General features: G+C 32.4%; 1 protein-coding gene across 10 annotated transcripts in view; it reads left to right on the top strand.

Annotated features, from left to right (window-relative positions):
* Positions 1-23,763, top strand: part of LRP1B (LDL receptor related protein 1B) — a 1,828,472-nt gene that overhangs the window by 1,419,342 nt on the left and 385,367 nt on the right. The gene's annotated exons all lie outside the window — the stretch shown is intronic.

The following is a 23,763-nucleotide window of genomic DNA, read 5'->3' as shown; positions in this document are numbered from 1 at the left end:
CAGGGGAACATGTAGTAAGAGCCCTAACAAAAAAAAAAAAAAAAAAAGAAAAGATTTTAAATAAAATTGACTAGAGGGAGGAGAAGGAAGATGAAGTGAGATCATTTGCCCTGAAGTACCTTTAAGGATCACTAGACGTGGGGGACCTTATATTTCCAGAAGTAATGTAATGGCCAAAACCAAAATATTTGAATTTTCCAAATCTATTCTGTCTCATTTCTCTATTCCTGATGTTGACCACAGCCTCAGGTAGAACACAGGAAACTCTTTCTCCAAAGAATCTGATGGGTCTCAATGCTTAGATCTCAAGATATTACTGTTTGTGATTCCCTATGGAAAAGGCCTAAGCACCTTGTGTAAAATGCATGAGTTTTTAATGATTCACACCTAAATGTGAATAGACTGCCAAGATCACCAAATGTTTGAGGAATGCCTCAAATATGAAAGAGAAACCAATGGACAAAAAGTTAGCTGTAGAAAATGGTTAAGCAGGAAATGGTATAACATTTCTTTAAAATTTATTTATTCATGAGAGACACACAGAGAGAGGCCGAAACACAGGCAGAGGGAGAAGCAGGCTCCCTACAGGGAATCTGATGTGGGACTCAATCCCGGGACATCCGGGATGACGCCCTAGGCCAAAGGCAGACACTCAACTGCTGAGTCACCTAACTGTCCCTGGTATAATATTTAAAAATGTAATTAAGACATTCTAAGAAGCTATGCATCAATAAAATCAATAGCCATAAAACAAGAATAATTGTTGAATGGGAAAGAGCTTTTGGAAATCAAATATGTGATAGCTAGCAATTTAAAATAATATATTTTCAACTAACGATTTGGAAAATAAAGTTGTGAAAATGCTTATAAAATTGAAGGAAAGACAAATAGATGGGAATCAGGAGAAAAGAATAATGTTAGAAACTTTAATGCATGACTTTTAATATATGTCAGAGAAATGAAAAAATACAAGGAAAATTTGGGGGTCTGAAGGACATGATTCCATGATTCTTCATATTATAAAATCTCAGTGTTCAGCACAAGAAACAAAACAACAAATCTTGCATATGAAAGAAGAGCTCAGCATATTCTTAGAAAGAGAAAAAATTATATATTAAGGGACAAGAATCAGAATGAAATTTAATTTGGTAAAGTCATCACTGGAGTACTGCCTTCCAAATTTGGAGGAAAAAACAAATTTCAGTCAGAATTCTATTCTTGGCCAAATTATCAGTCAATGCAGACACTTCAGACATGCATAGTCATCAAATATTTAATTCTGATGTACTTTTCTTAGAAATCTATAAAAGAAACTGCATCTAGTAAAGGAAGGGAATAAGACAAAGAAAGACTTGGAAGATCTAAGAGATTCAAAACAAATAACCAGAAGGTTGTCCCACCATGAAAATTGTGCATCAGGAATAGAAAGCTACTGCTCCAGATTGAAGCAAGAGTGCAAGAGTGGTGGATGGGAGCCTCTCAGAAGAAAAAATGACTTTGATAGATTGTCTGATGTGTGAGCATCACAAATTTAATTTTATGTTTAACTGGTGTACTGTTTATAAAGAATCAAAAAGTAAGTATAAATGAAGCAAGTACAGAAAGATAAAGTTCTTAACTTCAGGGGAAAAAAAGTACAAGGAAGGAAACATCATCATAGTACATTACTTGGCTTAGAACAATAATTGACAGATTGAATTACTGAAAGTACACAAGAAAAGGTATCTACCCTAAAGGAAATTGTCCAAAATTAATTTTAAAAAGTGAGGTTTAAACCCATTAAGTATAAATGTGAAGCCTAATCCCAGAAAAATAATGCTCTAAAAGTTGGGAAAAATTTTCCTTACAGAGCAGGAATTTGTGTTTGGTGAAGGAGATGTGACATTAGTGAATGGTAGGTTTTAAGGGACTTCTAATATATTAAAAAAAAAAAAAAACCTTGATGAGGGGCCCCCGTGTGTGGCTCAGTTAGGCATCCAACTCTTGATTTCATCTCATGATTTCAGGGAGCCCTGGATTGGCTCCTTGCTGAGCTTGGAGCCTGCTTAAGATTCTCTTGCTCCCTCTCTTTCTGCCCTTTGGTTGCTTGCTCTCTCTCAATTTTTTATTAAATTAAACTAAATAAGAATTTAAAATAAATAAATTTTTAAAAACCTGAGTATTTATCACATTGGTAAATTAAGCATAATTTACATAATGGTGGATAAGAGAATATATATTGATTTTTCTAAATTTTCCTAAAACCTGAAATAGTAATTAACAACAGGTATGAAATCACTGGGCAACATTTACATATTTAAAAGTTGGATAAGAGACTGGAAATCAATTTGTTACCCAAAAATCTATTTTTCTTGACTCTAATTAGCTTTTATTACTTACCTATCCCTTGTCCAGTGACCATTTTCTCACAAGTCTAACACTATAAAAACATGTCCAGACCCAATTCCAATGTGCGTGTGTGTGTGTGTGTGTGTGTATATGCCTCACATCAACAAGCAGTTTTCAGACACTAGGAACCATGGATGAAGACCAAACACATATGAGAAATACGTATTTCACATCCGATATAAAGTCGTTTTTGTTTTGGCTTCAAACATGTATTTGAGCCTTTTTTTTTCTTACATTATATGTCATTGATTTATGTTTGTTTCTGCTTTCTTCCCACTGAGATTTCAAGTTGCTTCTTTTTTTTTTTTTTATCCTAGCCTTTACTAAATTTAGGTGGTATTCACTCTATATTTGGTGTGTTGAACATTCCCCATTTCTTATGTGGCATATATCTACGTTTGATTCTAAGTCCACTGAGGCTAGAACCTGTGGTTTCTATGTTTTATAGCATTTGCTGAATCCCAGGAGAACCTGGTAACTGTTAAAAATGAACAAATCTCAATATACTTCAAAAATTAGTCTGACTGCATATCACTGAAAACAGGCCTTTCTTAGCTTTCCACTCCATTCTCCATATTCTAGTAGAACCATTATTCATCAGAGAATAACATGCCCAAAATAGATTAAAGTAACAAAGCTTATGTAAACAGGAAAGCATCATTCCATATATCTAAATTGCTGACCGTAGATCCACTACTCATAAAGAATCTATTAGGTGACATGTTTCTAGTAAACGGGATCTTCTAGTCAAAACGAAGCCATTATTCTAGTACATTTCATGCTCATTGAATACAGATTTATAACATATAAAGAGTCCTTTATTAAATAGGTTTTTAGTTCACTAAAAAAACAGATTTACAATTCAGGAGCAACCCATTGCCTAACATGTTTTCAGCTACTGAAATAGATTTACTACTCAGAAACAACCCATTATCTAACATGTTTCCAGTTCACTGAAAGCAGATTTACAACTCATACATAGCCCATTATCTAACATAGTTCCAGCTCACTGAATATTGATTTAGAATTCATAAACAGCCCATTATCTGACAAATTTTCAGCTCACTGAACAGATTTGCAAATCATAAACAACCTATTATCTCCCACATTTCCAGCTCACTGAAAGTAGATTTACAGTGTATAAACAATCCATTATCTCACATGTTCCAGTTCACTGAAGATTGATACAGAACTCACAAAGAACCCCCAGGAGTCAAGGTTCTACCTTGGACACTAGATAAATTAAATAAATAAATAAATAAATAAATAAATAAATAAATAAATAAATATATAAATAAATAATAACCTTTATTGGACAAGAAATAATCATATTTGATCTTAATGACTATCTTATACCAATAGATACATCTAGAGATTTGATGCTATTTTCAATCTTCAAATAGTATATAAAAGAAAATCAGGTGAATTTAAAGGTATGATAACTGCATTTTTGCGTTTTTGAACATTCCTGTGTTAATTTATAAAAATTTAGAAAATGAAAATAATACTATTAAAAATGATCATTTATAGATAGCTTTATTTTTATAACCTTAATTCATTTTCTAAAGTTTTTTTTTTAATTCTTATTCTCTTGCAGTATGTAGAAACATTAGAACATATTTATTTTTTTGAATTATTAACTTGCTGAATTTCATTAGAAAGTTTTAGACATTTATTTATTTGAAGAGAGAGCAAACAATAGAGAGAGAGACAGAGACAGAGAGAGAGAGAGAGAGTGCATGAGTAGGGGAAGGGGCAGAGGGAGAGGGAGAGGGAGAAGCAGACTTCCCACTGAGCAGGAAGCCTGATACGGGGCTTGATCCGAGGACCCTGGGATCATGACCTGAGTGGAAGGCAGAATTTAACCAATCGAACCACCCAAGTACCCCTCCATTAGAAGTTTTTAAAAACAAATAACAAATTTTAAAGATAGATAAACTTCCTCATGATATGCTTACTGGTCAGTCAATTTTTTTTTTCTCAATGTGAAAAGACTTTTTACTCCATAGTATCCATAAGCTAAACTTTTATTTTAAGCCTTTTATTCCAGTTTGTTATTACTATTTTATTCATTGTTAAACAACTCAAACTTGTGAAATCACAATGAGAAATGTTTCATTTAAAATACCACAAGTGGGGATCCCTGGGTAGCTCAGCGGTTGAGCACCTGCCTTTGGCTCAGGGCGTGATCCTGGAGACCCAGGATCGAGTCCCACATTGGGCTCCCTAAATGGAGCCTGCTTCTCCCTCTGCCTGTGTCTCTGCCTCTTTCTCTGTGTCTCTCATGAATTAATTAAAACAATCTTTAAAAAATAAATAAAATACCACAAGCATATTTTTAAAATACTAAATGTAACATGATTTTAAATACATCTTAATTTATGAATGCATCATGTTACTTTTAAAACATTTTATTATGGAAATTTTTAAATAAACACAAAAGTGAAAAGTCTAATAATTAACACAATGGGTCTATTGACCTGTTTCAACTAGCATCAACATATGACCAATTTTGCCTTATCAATTTAAAATCCCCTACCCCTAAACACACACACACACTACCATTGTATTACATTAAAACTCAGATAACATATTCTTTTTTATAATCAAATATTTCAACACGGCAATAAGAGATACTTTTGTTTTTAACATAATTCACAATAATACACTAAAATTAAAATACTCCCTTAATATCTATCATTTCATATCAAGCTTTACTGCTTAACTCATATATTTGTTTGTATAATTGATTTGTCCCTACTGTAAGCTAGACTTTACATATATTTATGTTATATATTAAATATATAAATATATATTTATACTTTTGGGTTTTTTGTGGCTTTTTTGTTTTTTTGCTTTTATTTTTTATTTTTATTTATTTATGATAGTCACACACAGAGAGAGAGAGAGGCAGAGACATAGGCAAAGGGAGAAACAGGCTCCATGCACGGGGAGCCTGACGTGGGATTCGATCCCGAGTCTCCAGGATCGCGCCCTGGGCCAAAGGCAGGCGCCAAACCGCTGCACCACCCAGGGATCCCTAACTATATTTTTGTATAGTTAATTTTATATGCATAATTTATTATCCTCTTTATTTTCAATACTGTCCTATAGTTTACTCATATTTTTTGGGTGGGAGAATGATTCAATGTATTATATAAAATATATGAAATAATATGTTTGTAGTATTTTTAAGACAAGTATGATTACCCTCTTTTCCTTCTCCTCAAAGTTTAATCCCCTTTTATTCATGATTATCATTTCCATTAAACAAAGAACCCAAGATTATTATATGTCCTTCATGAAAAAACACAATATTTAGCATGGAGCAGTCTTCAGTAAATATTTGTTGAGTTAATAAATAAACAAAATTAAGTAAGTAGCAGGAATTTTCCTAAGATTTAGTCTGTCCCTATGATGTAAAATAATGAATAAATCCACTGTGTCTTCATTGATAGGGCAATTATAAGAATTTTCTATCTATAGAAAGTATGTTTTTCACTGTCAGGGAAGATACTTTCCATATACCCTTTAGGTGCTGTGGCTGGTCTAACAACAAAAATGACATAAGGCAGTTTAACAGGTGAAAAAAATGATTTAATTATGTATGTAGAAGAGCCCCACAAAACCATTAAGACTTAAGGCAATTATGTGCCACCCTGAGCTAAAGAATGGGATAGGGGCCTGAGGCTTCAAAGATGAGTAGAATAATTTATAGAATGAAAAAAAAAAAAAAAAAAAGAGCAGGTGATGGGTAATGAGATTCTTGCCCTGCCATAAGATAGGTCTTTCAGATAAAGGTTATCTCTAGTAATAACTGTCTTTCTGGGCCTTCATATTTAAATTTTTCTGGGTAGTTAAGGGAAGAGTGCTGAGTCTTGATTGCTTTCAGCTCAAAATAATCCACATTGTTAAAGAGACATATTTTGGGGAAGCTCATTCTAAGCCTTTTCACCACTAAGGTGTCCACTCCCTTGTATCATAGAATATTGTATATCAGTATATCATGGGGTAATTTCTTTTTGTGAAGTTAAAATAGAAAGTAAGTAAAATATCTATATGCTTATATTTTTCAAGATACATAATATTTCTTACTAAAAGGATGTATCTATGTTTCTGTGAAAACACCATATTTAAAAATCATCTTATCATGGGTGCCTATCAGCCCTCCTACATTTTACAGGATAGAATGACTTGTCATGTATTGAACTCTCTAAAAATTTTTGAACTTAATATATGAGAGGAGAGAAAGAAAACATGCCCAGCTTTAATTTAAACTAACCATTTTGTGAGATAATAATTTTTTTAAAGATTTATTTATTTATTCATGATAGACATAGAGAGAGAAAGAGGCAGAGACACAGGCAGAGGGAGAAGCAGGCTCCATGCTGGGAGCCCGGCGCGAGACTCGATCCCGGGACCCCAGGATCTTGCCCTGGGCCAAAGGCAGGCGCCAAACCGCTGAGCCTCCCAGGGATCCCCTGAAATAATAATTAAATTTATACTCTTGTTTCTGAATATACTTTGTCAGTTTTTGTTTCTAATTGATCCTAATCTAGTTGTCCGAAGGGCATTTAGTTTGCTATTTTCTTTCAAAAGTACATGCTTTATGATTTTGCTGGTAACATTTTTTTTTTAGTTTGATGTTTTCCAACTTTATTGAGATTTAATTGACATGTAACATTGTGTAACTTTAAGGTGTACAATGTGCTTGATTACCCTTATATGTTGCAATACAATTACCATCATAGCCTCATCTCACACCTCTATTCCAACACATAATACCCATTTTTTCCTACATTGAGAACATTTAAGATCTACTTTCTTAACACTTTCAAGTACTTAATACAGCACTATTGACTATAATCACTTATTGATTTACAGTTTTGTCCAACATCTCCCCATTTCCTCTATCCCTAAGTGTTTTTAAACTTTCTACTTATGAAAACAAAACAAAAAATCCCCAAATTTTTAATTTTTTATAAAATTTCTTCCTATAATTACTTAAAATTGTAGGAAAATCTCTAAGCAATACCAATAAGCTTTTCTTTATAATGAATCATATAAATAAGCCAAGGAGATTCCATATATACACACATACACACAATTGATATAAGCAGAAAAGTCAAAAGTCTAGAAAATTACAATACTAGCTAAAAGCAGTAGCTTCCTGACGCCTGGGTGGCTCAGTGGTTGAGCATCTGCCTTCTGCTCAGGGCGTGATCCTGGGATCCAGGATCCAGTCTCACATCGGATTCCTCACAGGAAGCCTGCTTTTCTCTCTGCCTGTGTCTCTGCCTCTCTCTCCCTTTCTGTGTCTTTCATGAATAAATGAATAAAATATATAAAAAAAAAACAGTAGGTTCTAAATGCAAGAATTGGGAAGAGGAAAGGGGAGAGAGCAGCAGAAAGAATTTTCTTATGTATGAATATATTAGAATAATGTGATGATAAAAATTATTTTTAAAAGAAAATTTTGCAGTGCCCTTGCCAAAAAAAATTATTTATCTTCCTTTAGTATTTTTGAGCATAATCCATCCTATTAACAAGAGTATTCATTGTGATTTTTCCAATCACTCTCTGCAAAATTTAAAGGCAGCATCCTGAAATAGTGCCAAATAATGTGTAATCACAATTTTGTTAGAATTAGTATATCTCTTTATAATAAAACAAAAAATGTGAAGTCTCTACATCACAAATTATCATATATTGTCACAAAATCTGCCAAGGTGTTTTCACATTACAGAATCTGTTGGCAGGTTTCCATTTTTAACAGTAGGTCTGGGCTTGTTGTGACAGTGACAAGAACAATTTAAAATCACTGAGAAGTGGGAGAAACAAAAAGAATGTGTAATTCTCTATTTGTGGTCTGACATAGATGACTAGCCTTCCCAGAATTATTATATGACATTTATTGAGTTTCCATATGTCAAATGAAATATGAAACCAGTTAAACTAATCCCTTTGGGAATTAAACTAGTAAAAAAAGGAAATTTATATCTTGCCTATTCTCCTAGTTAATATGTAGCGGACGCTTTTTATAAGTCAAGTACTCACCTGATCTCTGATAGACTATAAATAGATAATATCTAGCCCCTGCCCTCTAAGAGCTTCTTTCCCTCTTAAACAAATTCATGAAAAATGAAACAATAGAGTCATTCCCTAAGGAAAGAATGATTATTTCGTGTATTGGAGTAGAAACATGATCGTGAATTGCCACTCAAAAGACTAAAAATATGCAGTAGAAAAAAAAAACTGTAAGAAGTTATGAAGGCTTGAAAGACCTTTCTTCCCCATCAAAGGTCAGAACAGACATAAAAACAGAAGTCAGAATATGGAAGTTTCTCTCTCTGTGTCTTTCTCTTCTTTCTTTCTAAAGTAATGAAGCTATTTGGATAATAGAGCTTTAGAACTTTGCTATTTTAATCATATTTTAGTAATAATATAGTTATTAAAAACAAAAGAATATTTACTTTTTAGAGGTACAAATTGAAATATTTACTGTTGAAATGATCCTGATGTCTTGGACTTGCTTCTAAATAATCCCGTGGTGCATTGAGGGTAGGGAGATGAGAAATTTTATACATGAAGCAGAATCGGCCATATGTTGATACTAGTTCAAACTAAATATATGGGTCCTTGGGGGTTCATCAGACAACTCTCTTTACTTTTGTGTTTACCTGAAAATTTCCATAGGAAAAATGAAAATGTGACATATTCATAAGCTAATATGTATTTGAAGAGTGTACAGTCTTTCTTATTTTTTTTTTGATATTGCTATCTCTAGCTCTAAGTCTGAATTCCCTAAGCGTGAGGGCTTTATCTCTAAGCATTCATCACAGTGAATTTAAAAAGAAAAAAAAAAAAACCTTCATAAATACAAAATTGAACCAAACTGATTAGATTAAATATTTGAATTAATAGGAAATTAAGAAAAGGACAAAAGGACAATAAGCTTTTTTTTTTTTTTTTTTAATATCCACTTTGGTAACCATTTTCCTCCAGTGTTAGAAAAGTGAAAAAAAAAAAAAAGTGTTTGTTTTTGTTGTTGTTGTTGTTTTGTTTTGTTTTGTTTTAGTACATAGTGTATAGAAAGTAAATACAATGCCAAGAATGGAAATATCCGATCAAAATGGTCAGTAGTTATATGGGGATCAAATACGTGAGCTGACCAGGTTGGAAGTGCAGGCAACATTAGTGAATTAATTTAATTGTACAAAAGATAGAGATTTACTATGAACATCTTAAAAATCTGGCTTGAATTATAGAGGTATTTTGAGATTTTGTATCCCTGACAATAAGAACCTAGAAAATTACTGAATTAAGATAATTCAAAATTCATTTGCTAGAAATATAGAAAATACAACAGATGATTACCATCAAGGTAAATGAATACAGAACTTGGAAATTGCTATATTTTTTAAAACATGGGAATAACTTAAACCTTATTTCACTGATGAATTAAGGAATTCTTAATTATTTCCTTAAATACAAGGTCAATCATTTATTCAACATCTGCATTTTGAGCATAATTCAAGAGCGGCTGAAAATTGAGAGAAAGATGAGATATCTTATGTATATAATCCAATTGAATTTAAGAACCCATAAAAGTTTCTCTTGTGTTATCCTGGGACACTCTGCCCATTTAGGAAACCCTGGGTAGAATTTATTTAATGATATCATTTGACAGTTACGATTATACTTATTGATGTGTGGGAAAAAGCAATGCCCTGGCAGTAGTATTTCAAATGACAATCTAGTAACGAGTTGTGTGAACAACACAGAGAACAGATGTTTCTTTATGATAGTAAGAGACCCTTTGCAATACGTTTCAAAGAGTCAAACCCACTCTTGCTTAGCGTTCCTTCTTGTCTCTTATGAGTAAGCATAATTTCTCTTAAACATATGGCCCAAAATGGAGTAAGTCTGGGAAATCCCATTTATAACTTTAGTCTATGTTATTGGGGGAAAAAAATCTTCTGAATTAGTAATAAAAACCATCTGTTCTCACTTAGAGGAAAATGCTTCACACTGATGAAATGAGACTAATATTCAGCATTTTACAAAAAGTATATCGAAAAATATAATGGAACAGTTTCTTTTTTAATAAGATGTCAAATTCATTTATTTAAATTATCTAATCAGTCTTCAAAGTTTAAGTGTTAACAGTCTTTAAAATATCTCCTAAAGCACAAGGCCTATATTCCTTTACGTGCATATCCTTATAAGATATGTTAAATATCAAGATATTTATTTTCAGAAATTATTTATCTTCAGGGCACCTGGGTGGCTCAGTGGGTTAAGTGTCTGCCTTCGGCTCAAGTCTTGATCCCGGGATCCTGGGATCAAGCCTCCTCCACCCGTCGCTTCTCCCTCTGCCTCTGCTCTCCTCTGCTGCTTCCCCTGCTTGTGCTCTCTCACTCACTCTCTCTCTCTCTCAAATAAATGAATAAAATCTCAAACAAAATAAACTTTTTCTTTTCATAATTTCAAATTTCATAATTTGCTCATAATAATAAACTATTTTAAATCACAATTGTTGACTTTCCTCAGGTTTTTTGTCTTCTTAATCTGCTTACGATAATAATACAGATTCAAAAAAGTAGTAATGCAAGTTCATTGAAGAAAAGTTTCATAATTCAAATATGCAGTATAGTAAAGAAAATGAAAAACACTCGTAATCTGACCACCTAGATATACCTATCGTTAGCTTTTTGCTTTCTTTCTTTTAAGCATAATTTGGAAATATCATCTCTTTTTTTATCAAAGTTTTATGTATTCATAATTTTAAAATCAAGTAGTTTTATTAATTGTATAATCAACTATGCAGTATTTCCCAGTCTCATTACCATTTCCCAGATGCAGTTAATTAAAACTCTTAGCTGTTCCTTGTCACTTCCCACTCTCTCTGTATGTATGTATATCTATATATCTATATATATAAAATATGAAACTGAATTATAAGGAAATAAAAGTTTGACATATCTGTCCCTTTCAGACATGAACAAAAAGGGCTTGGACTTCTTACATAGCTTACAGACTTTCCAGCCTAATACATATTTTCCTCCCCAACCTTCCATTATGGTTATATTACAATTATATTTAATTTCATCATTACTTTTTACATTATAATTATTATCATATAAATTTTAATGATTGTTAAACCAAGTAGTATATCATGGTTATATTTTCTTATACAATAGTCTAGTCCCCATGGAATTAGTAGTTATCTCTTTTTTCCTTCCTTTGCTTATGGTATCTATCACTATTGCACTATACTATTTTCTTAACAAATATGTGTATGTCCTCTCATTAGCCTCCCCCAAAATATTCAAGAAAGTAAACTTTGGCAACCTTATATTTCTGAGAAATACCTACTTTCTATCTTTGCTTTATTGCGGTATATTCTGGAGGATCTCCTCAAAGTTATCTTTCAATGTTTCTATTGATTTTTAAGCTTTTTGCTACCATATTATAATTTTCTAAAGCTATTTTTGGATATTCCTTAGTCTCATAATTATATATTATTTTCCTGTATTCTTTCTGTTTCCTTCATTTTCCTTTTCAATGTATTATTATTATTGTCTGGGCTTTTCATGTTGGAACTATTCCTCAAATATATTATTTCATTGTCCTTTGATAGCCATAGTGAGATATCTCTGTTCAGGATTCTGGCTTTTTCTTAAAACCCTTTTCCTTTGGTGTGTTCACCCTTAGCTCTGACTGGTGTTTTAAAATCCAGATTTCCTGCACATCAGCTTTTCCATAATATACCCCTCATCCTTCTGTCAGCATATGTAAAGGCTTCTTAAATCAAACTTTCAAACAAACCTTCTATTTTTCAGACCCATCCATAACCCACCATCACTGAAACCTGCCATCTCTAATTCCAGGGCTCTTCCAGGATTCTGCAATGGCAAAAAATTTATAGATATTTAGCATGCATCTTTTCTAAATCTGATCAGTTATTTATTACTAGTATATCAAAACTTCAGCTTCAAATTGTTGTTGACATCTCTGCTATAATTTAATTTTTTAAATTTGTATGTGTGTTTTAATGTATTTATCTTCATTTGTGTGGAGTTTTAGATAGGTGTGATGATAAATGTTGTATTTTATCTTTCATGTTTAACTGGAAAACTTTCCATATTCATACGCAACTAATGTGTACTATCAGCTCCATATTTCCAAGTTTCTAACATGAGACATAGACATATGTAGCCATTTATGCTAATGCATAAAATGCCAGTATTATACAAAAACTCATTTTTGTTTTGTTAAACATTGAATCTGACATTTATTGTGAAAATTGCTGCCCAGGTTCATGCTCGTGTGTAGTTACCTCAGAAATAAACAAAATAGAATGCTGATATTGCAGCACAAATTCCCAGATATTAATGCAATGCTTAAATTTCATGGTATAATGGCAGGATAGTCATTTATTATCTATTACATGAAACTATAAGAATAAATCATTAAAATTCAAAACTATAGCAGAGGGTTCCATTAATAAAAATAGTAGCGTACCCATGATTTATAGTGGAAGTTACTGCCACCCAAAGTATGTCCCTATAAGCAAAATTTTATAATCAATTATTTTGAATGGCACTTAATATATATAATGTATACATCTATACATAGATACACATTCATGCATACATACACATATGTATAAGGTATTCAATCAAACCTAATTCAAATTAGGTAGACATTTTGTATCATAATGCTTTTCCCACTATTCCACAATGGGAAATGACACACAAGTCATTAAATATACTGATTATTATGCCTACATAAATATATAAATTTATATGTCATAATTTCTGTAGTACTTTATCAAATGAGTATATTACAATTTCTCCAAGCATCCTATAGTAGTAATTGGGCATTTCATATATTTCTAATTTTCCCAAGTAAAAATTATGGCCTTTCCTTAGAATGGAAGACTAATGGAGCAATCACTAGGTTTGGGGGAGATGCTGACAAATAAAATAAGTAGTGCAACATTTTTTCCCAACTTTGTTCGATAACCTCAAAGGTTTAGACTTTGTTAATATCATTCATGGATTTAAATCAAGAGCTCTGGTATTCAGTTTTAAAATCATGATTTTGGGGTTCCTAGATGGCTCAGTCAGTTAAATGTCTACCTTTGGCTAAGGTCATGATCTGGGGTCCTGGAGTGAGCCCTGTGTCAGATTACCTCCTCAGCAGGGAGTCTACTTCTCCTTTGCCCTCTGCCCCTCCCCCACTATTTGTGTTCTCTCTTAGCACGCCCTCTCTCTCTCTCTCTCAAAAAATAAAATCTTTAAAAAGAAATCATAATTTCAAGAATAGTTTTCAAAACTTGTATCAAGCTTTGTAGTACCACCTTCAATAATTTTAAAACATGTTTAGCTAGCCTCAGTAATATCATAAAATAGGTTATATCTATTTTCTTTCATTTGTAGTTACTCAGATGGATTTGTTCTTTTGGATGGACTATCGTGAGTACTTTTTAATTTTTTTTAAAAGATTTTATATATTTATTCATGAGAGACACACACACAGAGAGAGAGAGAGAGAGAGAGAGGCAGAGACACAGGCAGAGGGAGAAGCAGGCTCCATGCAGGGAGCCTGATGTGGGACTCGATCCAGGGCCTCCAGGATCACACCCTAGGCTGCAGGCAGCGCCTGCAGTGACAAAATATTTTAAAACAGTACTTGAACAGTTTATTTCTATTCCTATATTTGTGATAATATTGATAAGTTTCCTTTGTACAAGAAAGGAAACCTGCCTGATTCTAATTATTTTTGTTTTCTAATATTTTTCTCCCTGAACTGTTTCTAACACACTATTTTCTTCTAATTTTTTTTTTTTTTTTTTTTTGCAATAGGGGTGTGTGAAGTCATGTGTTCAAATTTCGATCCTGTTAGGCGTTATTTTTTTTTTTTTCCCAACAGCACCAAGCAGTTCTCCCATTTTCAGAAGACATTGAATATATTATGAATTTAATATAATTCTGACCCTATCTGAAGATAGCATCAGATCCCATAGGTTAAGGGCTTAGTCCCACATAACTGCTGCCACTTCAGACACCAGTTGTAAGTCCCAGTTGTTATTTGTGCTTCTGACAGACTAGCTATAAACCAGAGGTTCCCATGACCATTTCCTCTGTTTGATTTATTTGCTTGAGTGGCTCAGAAAACTCAGAGAAATGTTTGCTTACATTTACCAGTTTATTATAATGGATATTTTAAAGGGCACAGATGAAGAGGTATATAGGCCGAAGTCTGTAAGTGTCTCAAGCACAGTAGCTTCTGTTCCGGTGGAACTGGAGAGTATCATCCTCCCAGCATGTGGATGCGTTTACCAACCTAGAAATCCATTAAATATCTTTGTTAAGGAGTTTTTACAGAGCTTAATTTATGGGTCCTCAGATCCTTTTCCTCTTTGCAGAAGTAACTGCGTAGGGCTGAAAGTTCCAAGCTTCTAATCACTAGTTTGGTTACCTGCCCCATCCGAAGACCATCCAGAGGTCTCACCTTATCACCTGCTTAGCATGATTTCAAGCATGTTCAAACGGGGTTCTTTATGAATATTAAAATATTATCACTTAGGAAATTCTAAGGATTTTAGGAGCTTTATGCCAGGAACTATGGACATAAACCAAATATATTCCTTATTGTAACCCACTTTATATATAATTTTATTTTTCTTGTCTTGAGTTCATGTGAATATGGTCATGAATGTGAAAATTGTGCAGAATAAGTCTAAATGGGTTTCTTTCACTAATTTTTCCCATGGTTTTTGCTCTTCATGTGCAATGTGTTAATGTGTTACGTAGTCAAAAATTTTATCTTAATCACTTTTGTTATAGTTTTTAGTCATTTTATAGTTCAGTAGCATCTAAGTCTTTTCCATATCTTTTGCATTTTTACTTATTTACATTTTACTTATTTGTTTACCTTTACTTATTTATATTTTTACTTATTTACATTTTACTTATTTACTTTTATCTCTACAAATTTATTGAGGAGAGTATCTCAATTGCTTCTCATCAGTAATTCAATGTTTGAAAATGGCAATTGTGTTCTTTACTATGTCACTTACAAATTTTAATTTTGTTTTTGCCTTATTGGATTTCCTATAATCTTTCCTTATCTCAAATATCTTCCTTTTTATCTCAGGACCTTGCTTTTTATTAGCATTTTCTTTTCTTTTGACTTGCTGCTACTCCTTCATAATATCTTTTTAAATTTAATTTATTTTGCGCTCTATTAACAGGTATCAGGTCATTTTCTAACATGCTCTTCTGTTACTACCATATTCAAAAACATTATTTTCCTAAGCCTTTGGATGAAAATCATCTTCCCTTTTTCTGAAGGTACATTAGAATCATGTTTTTTTTTATTTTTCAATTGTTTTTCTATTTTTTTTTAATAGGCTCTACACCCACTATAGAGCCAAACATTGGGTCTGAACTCACAACCCTGAGATCAAGACCTGAACCGAGATTGACTCTTTTCTGACTGAACCACCCCATGTCTTTTTTTTTTTTTTTTTTTTTTTTTTTTTTAATAAGCTCTATACCCAATATGGGGCTTGAACTCATGACCCTGAGATCAAGAGTCTTAGGCTGTACTGTTGGAGCCAGCCCCCTTTCAATTCTTTTTTTTTTTTTCCCTTTCAATTCTTTTTACCTTAGAAGGCAAACCTGTTGGATAATAATCATCCTGTATATTTTGCTTTTGATTCTACTCAGATGACTTTCTTAAACCTTCAGCTCAAAAGCAGAGTTATATGCATGTTTCTTAACCTGATTCTCAGTGTCTATGAGTCTTTCATCTACATATTTTCTTCTTTTTTTAAAAAAAAATTTAAAGATTTTATTTATTCATGAGAGACACACAGAGAGAGAGGCAGAGACACAGGCAGAGGGAGAAGCAGTCTCCGTGCAGGGGGCCTAAAGTGGGACTCAATCCCAGGTCTCCAGGATCACACCCTGCTAAAGGCAGCACTAAACCACTGAGCCACCCAGGTTGCCTGGCATTTTCTTCTAATCAAAGTAGCTGCTTCTATGAAATATTAGCTTTGTGGATTATATGAATAACTACAATCCCCTTCTTTCATCTTTTCCCTCTACCACATTCGCCATTTTGGGAATTGTATCTTCAAAGGTAAAATGATTTCTTCCAGTTTTTATTTCCCAAATGTACTGCCAAGTTGTTCACTTGCTTCCTGGAATGATTGAAGAAAAAATAAATATTAAGGAGCATAATAGGGAAAGGGGGTTAAGGTACTTTTTAATGTTGGGGCAAGATTTCCAACATTACCAGAATTTAGTGGTGATGTGAATTTTCACCTTGTATTTCTTCTGAGTTCTTTCAAGTCATTTTAGTAGGAGACACTACCTCAGGAACCATTTAAATCAAGTTCTTCAGCTTTTTATGTACTTCAGTCAAATGGTACAATCCCTTTCTCTGGTTCACTAGTCCTCTTTAGACCTAAGGAATATATATATTTTTAATGAAATGCTCTGGTTTTATTGCCTTAAACTGTAATGCTAGCAGGCCAGTCTTTAAAATGATTTGCCTAAACTCTTTGTCTCTTAGTGTCGGATGAATTGCCTTCATCTCTTCTTCTGAAGTTTCTGATAAATCTCTGCCTTTTATATGAGAAAACATAGAACATGCAAAGTCGTGTCCAGAAAATTAAAAATGAAAAGGACTTTGCTTGCCAATAGAGTAGCATGTTGAGAATTAATATTTGCCCCAATAAAAATGGTTTCTCCTATAAAGTTTATTTTTTTGGTATAATATATATCTCTTTTTGAGAACAGAACAAGAATCTAAAAGTACATATTTCTCAAAAGAGAAAAACATTAGTTTCATTTACAAATGCAAAACAAAAATGGGGTTTACTTAAATAATTTCCCAAAAGTCTATATAAATTGAATGATCTGTCCTGAGGTTTCTTTATGTTTCTACTTCTAAAGTATAGTATAAACACATTAACATAAATATACTCCCACTTGTTACCAAGGTCGTACCCATCCAAATGATAATGCATTTGCTTAAGGGAATTAAAAAAAAATGTAATGCTGATTCCAGCTAAGCACATGTAACTTTTATTATTTTCTTTTTTGATGGACCCTAGTTCTTATGGTTTAGCAGACCCAGAGGATCAGAAGAGGATACATTGTGATTCTGATACTAGAATAGCATGCATTGAAACTATTTGGTTTTAACCCAAACTTTATGGCATTAATATGTAACACAACAGCAACAATAAATCAAGGAAACAAGCTCTATTGCAATGGATTCTTGTCTTTTAAAAAAATTTTCAAATTAATTAACATATAGTGTATTATTAGTTTCAGAGATAATTTAGTGATTCATCAGTTTCATATAACACTCAGGGCTCATTACATCAAGTGCCCTCCTTAATGCCCATCACTCAATTACCCCATTCCCCCAGTGACTTCCCTTCACAAGCCTCCGTTTGTTTCTTATGGTTAGGATTTTCTTATGGCTTGTCTTCTTCTCTGTTTTCATCTTATTTTTTCCTTCCCTTCCCCTATGTTCATCTGTTTTGTTTCTTAAATTCCACGTATGAGTGAAATCATGTATTTACCTTTCTCTGACTTACTTCATTTAGCATAATACCCTCTAGATCCAAATGGCAAGATTTCATTCTATTTGATGATTAATATTCCATTTCATATATATATTCATCTCATCTTTTTTATTCATTCATCTGTCTGGGCTCTTTCCATTGTTTGGCTATTGTGGACATTGCTGCTAAAACATCGAAGTGCATGTGTCCCTTCAGATCACCATGTTTGTATCCTTTGGGTAAACACCATGTAGTACAATTGCTGAGTCATAGGGTAGCTCTATTTTTAACTTTTTGAGGAACTTCCATACTGTTTTCTAGAGTGGCTGTGTTTGTTCACATTCCCACCAACTGTGGAAGAGGGTTCTCCTTTCTCCACATCCTCACCAAAATCTGTCATTTCCTGAGTTGTTAATTTTAGCCATTCTGACCAGTGTGAGGTGATATTATGGTTTTGATTTGTATTTCCCTGATGTGGAGTGATGTTGAGCATTTTTCATATGTATGTTGGCCATTTGTATGTCTTCTTTAGCGAAATGTCTGTTCATGTCTTCTGCCCATTTCTTGACTGGATTTTTGTTTTGTTTTGTTTTTTGGGGGGTTGAGTTTGATAAATTCTTTAACAAAGATCAAAGCCCCAAGGTCCTGAAAGAAAAGAAGTTACATTTTCTGGATCTTTCAACTATGGAATTAGCTCCAGCTGTTCCATTCAGGGGCATACAGACTGGAAAGAAGTTAGAATGTGGGATTCAAGAAACTTTAATAGTTCTTTCCTTAAAAGTGCTATAGGTGGGATATAATTGGTACTACCCACATAAAGGATAGTAGTAATAAGGTAAAGAATTGGGCAAAGGCTGCATTTAGAGATTCTGAGAAAAAAATGAGAGGAATTGATGGTTATTTGAATGTGGCAAGTGAAGGGAGGGAGGAGATGTTTTTATGTAACTGATTACCACCTTGAATTAAGTGGGGAAATCACAATTGATATGGGCAATACCAGTTGAAGAATAGGCTTTGAGAACATTATCATGAAGTTAATGTTGGATTTGTTAAATTTGATGGACCTAGGAAATATCTATGCTGAAAATATTTAAAAGACAACTTAAAATATTGGCTAAAATTCAAAAAGTATGTTGAAAGTTAATGTTCTAGAGATATAATCTGATCAGTTCTACCTCTAAAATATAACTTGAGTCAATCCCTTTTCCCCATCCCCATCACCAGTATCCTTGTCTGGCTAATTGTGATGACAATTGCTATTCTGGTTCTAACAGTGGACAGTGTCCAACTTCTGTCTCTTAACTATATAAATTGTGTTCCACAAAGCTGCCAGAGTGATATGCTTTGAGAATGGGATTATTTCACTTCTCTGCTTAAAGTTACTAGGCTGCAATTAAATAAAAATTCATACTCCTTGCTACATTTTAAAGACCTTGTAAAATCTGTTTCCTGGGATTTCAGATCATTCCTGTGTGATTCCTGAGACTTAAGGCAAACTAGACTTCTTTCAGTTCTTCAGGCTGCTTTACCTCAGATATGTCATGTATGATTTCCTCTACCTAGAAAGTTCTTTTCCAGTGTGTTACCCCTAAATCCTATGCCACCTTCTGTGCTTTCCCATGTCAATATTTTTTCTTATTTTTCTTATTTTCCTTCATTTCTAACATTACTTCCAGAGAATGATCTATCATCCCAACTGCTCACATTCTTTATGCTATTCCATAACTCAGCACTCTATTTTTTTTTTGATACTTGGTAAAATGTGTAAATTCTTTTTTAATATTTTTTTTATTTGGGTCTAACTTGTCCCCTAGACCGTGTGGTTGATGAGTACAGGTGCCACAGCTGATTTGTGCCCGGCATATGTATAGAATGCAGTTGCCCAGGACTGTGCCATTTTGTGTCTGCTGACTTGACAATGTTGTTACCAACACCTTTTAATGGTCACACAAGTGTCTCAGTTTGGATGATAAATTACATGCCAGCTCATCATGTATACTAAACACTCAATAAATATTTGTTGAATAAATGAATAAATGGGAGGCTCTAACATATGTTAAAAAATATAGAAAAAGGAGGAGAATTCGAAGTGCAGTCCTATAGCTCACTGACAATATAAAATATAAAAAGTAACAAAAGCTATTTAAAGACTCCTGGAGGGTGTGAATGTTTTTATATATGGGTGGTTTATGAGTGTGCAGCAATATTAATTCTTTAAGAATTTATAAAACCTGATGGAATGGTCCTAAAAGTTTTTAAAATAACAGTCTCTCAAAATGTGGTTTTATTTTAATTTCTATTCAGTTTGCCATTTGTAAATAAATGTTATAACTTAAAACATATTTTTATAGTTATAAAGATTTCTTTGTATCTAACTAATTTTTCTTCTCTTGAAATTAAGGTCTATTACTGCTAGTCTACCAGTTGGTAGATGGTAGTTGGAAATGAAGAAACTAAACCCTTCTAATCTACTTTTTGGTTGAAATCTGTTATCAAAGTAATATTTATCTTAATTAATAGGCTCATTTTTTTATTTATAAATCATTAGAAAATTAAAAAAAAGAAAAATAATAAATGTCATTAAAGCTGTTTCTTCAGAATTATTTCTTTAAATACAGATTTTTAAGAGTCAAAAAATTCAGTCAGAATATTTAGATATTTAATAGGTATGACAGTATAACTGGATTTCTTTTAGATATTTTACTTTAAATATATATCCTTTGCTTTATTTTGACATTAAGAAGTGGTATTGCTTCATACTATTTTGAAATATTATTCAGTATTCACTCAGAAAAATATTGAGTCCATTGGTCATATAAATTTATATGAATATAGCCTTAAAATATATTTCACTAAAATATTTCACATATTTAGACATTTGAATTTTAGGTACTTTTTTAAAGAAAGCATTTACAGACAGAATTTTAAAAATAACTTTGCAAGCTGTTAATGAATAGAACATGTTTTGACTTATAATTTCAGAATTTTCATTCCATTTAAATGCAAAGAAAAACTAGAAAATTATTTCACTTAATTATAACACATTTTCCCATTAGTATTCAAAATATCATATTTCACTTATCCAAAGCAGAAAACTGATGGAATAAGTACATTTGTGTAGAAAATATCAAGAAACACGAAGAAAGTAATGCATCAATGTATATGTATTTATGTTGTATATGTAGACACATACATATGTACATAAACATATGTTCATATGTGTGGGTATGTCTGTATGCTTCAAACACACATATACTTGTCTTTCACATACTTCTATACATACACATATTGTATAACTATATGTGTGTGCTCATGTGCATTTACATTTTTGTGTGTATATATCCAGGAATGGTGCTGAGAAGTTTAATTTTATTTCAGACAATAAACAACATAGAATATTAAGCAAACTAATTTATAAGATATAGGTACTTTGTGCTTTAGGATTAAAAATAATGAAGTTAATGTTTTGTTAACATTAAAAAATACTAACACTATATGTGAATAGTATTTATTGATGAGCTTTGGCATCAGATAGATCTGACTTTGAAACTAGGTTTTACCACTTATGTAATCTTAGTAGTTATTTGCCTCCCTGACTTTCAGTTTCTCCATCTACAAAATTAAAATTATGTATTATGTGATGTACCAATAGAAGCACATTGTTAAGCAATGCAAGATTTAATTTCTATAGTCAGTGCTCAAACCTACAGTTTCACATGTCATGTTCTTAAAGGATATTCACAGACTGGGGACACCTGGGTGGTTCAGTGGTTGAGCTTCTACCTTTGGTTTGGGTGTGATCTTTGGTCTGGTAATTCAGTCCCACATTTGGTCCCCTGTGAGGAGTCTGCTTCTCCCTCTGTCTGTGTCTGTGCCTCTCTCTGTGTGTCTCTCATGAATAAATAGATAAAATCTTAAAAAAAAAAAAAACAGGTATTCACAGACTCAAGTACTTTTAGAGTAGGATTATTGGGATGGTCTCAAAAACTTGTCCTATGAGAATGAGCAAGATTTATCCTGGGAAAAGAAACAATGCATGAAAGCTAGCTTCAAAATCTAAAAAGCTAACATTTAAGAATGCTTCCTTTTTCTCTTGGTCTGTTTTGGTAGGTGGAATTAGGAAAATTGTGTTTTAAACACCATATGAAGTAAGTAGGTATTATTATATTGTAGACCCTGATGACAGACTATGAATCTTTTAAAATTCTGAAAATTATATAATTATAAATGACAAAATACATATTATAGAAACTATAATGTGAATAGAAAAAATAAAAACAACATTTTTCTAATTTCATTAATTAGGACAAATGTTTGAGTAATATCCTAAAAAAAGCAGGAAAGTTTGAATCAATAATATTGAGAAAGGGTTAATATAGAGACAGTAGAAAAGAGAAAAACTTGATTATATGAAAAATTTAAAGTGGAAAGATAGGCAGTTAGTAAACTTTATGTTTAATGGTAACAGTCCATTTAACCAAGTAGCAAGCTCATTTTATACCCAACACAACACCATACACTGTATTTCTAGTATGTCATTTAATATTTACAACTACAATGTGAGATGGGCAAGAATATGTCACTGCCATATTGCAGATGAAAAAAACTGAGGATTGAAAAAAAAACTAGGATCAGAAAGATTAAATAAATTGCTTAAGGTCAAGCAAAAGATTTAGAATCAGAATTATTTTACATCAGAATTTGAGCTTTAGCCATTATACTCTACAGCTTCTACAGAGTATCAATTTTTGTACTTTGTTTTTTTCACTCCAACATTTAACTTTTCAAATATTTTGGCTACATATTTATGTGTACCAACAATTCAATTAAAAAATCTAACAAATGTAAAAATTTCAAGAAAATTCCTTGATCAGTTTTCTATCAAGTCTCTTAAATGTCCATAATTATTTTTCACTGTTATTTTAACTTTAATGAATTAATGTTATTGGGATCTATTAATTTGCATGTAAATTATATAGTGAAAATTTCATTCTTTAGCTTTTTTAGATTCTAATTTTATAGATTGTGACATATGAATTTTCAGATGTAAGCATTAATTTTAACAAGATCAATTTTCCTAGGTCTGAGATTCTTGATCTTAATTTTATCATGAAGTCTTAATTTTTCTGTCAAATTCAAACTTTACCATATAAGCTTAAGTCAATGTCGTTTTTATTTTGTTCTGATTGTATTGCTGGCATCTAATTTTTTTAAGGACCAATATTTATATTGTTCAGCCTTGCTAGGAAGATGCAAATCCCCAGTAAATTTTTAATGTAAGATTTACTATTATGGTTTTAGCTATCATCACTAGCTAATTGAATTAATTCCATGGACCTGAACTCAGAGTTGTACCAGTGCCACCCAAGTAGAAAAGAGATTGTGATCATACTCCTTCCTGGAGATTTCTGTTAGGGGACTCTTGATAGCTACCAGCTTGGAATAAATTCAATGCTGTGGCATTTTTAGAAATAAACAACCATGACTTCTGGATTTGGGTTGGATTTTTGTGCTGGGGGTGGGGTCGTGGATTAATATCAAGCAGTTTTTAAGCATTTACCAGAATGTTTTTCCTGGATTGAATTTGAAATGAGAAAAATGAATGTATGCCTCCATCACAGATATTTCAACTAAAATTTTTGCATTTCTAAGAGACAGATATTTCCAATTTTGCTGATCTTTTGTTGTTGTTTAATATTTAATAATCATAAACTTAACTCTGCAATCCAGCTAGACTTGGGAGTAAGGAAAATGACCCCACAGAACTGCAGCAAGAGCAC

This window comes from Canis aureus, chromosome 20 (assembly GCF_053574225.1).
Source record: "Canis aureus isolate CA01 chromosome 20, VMU_Caureus_v.1.0, whole genome shotgun sequence".
Classification (NCBI taxonomy): domain Eukaryota; kingdom Metazoa; phylum Chordata; class Mammalia; order Carnivora; family Canidae; genus Canis; species Canis aureus.
This window is presented reverse-complemented; position numbering and strand designations above follow the sequence as displayed.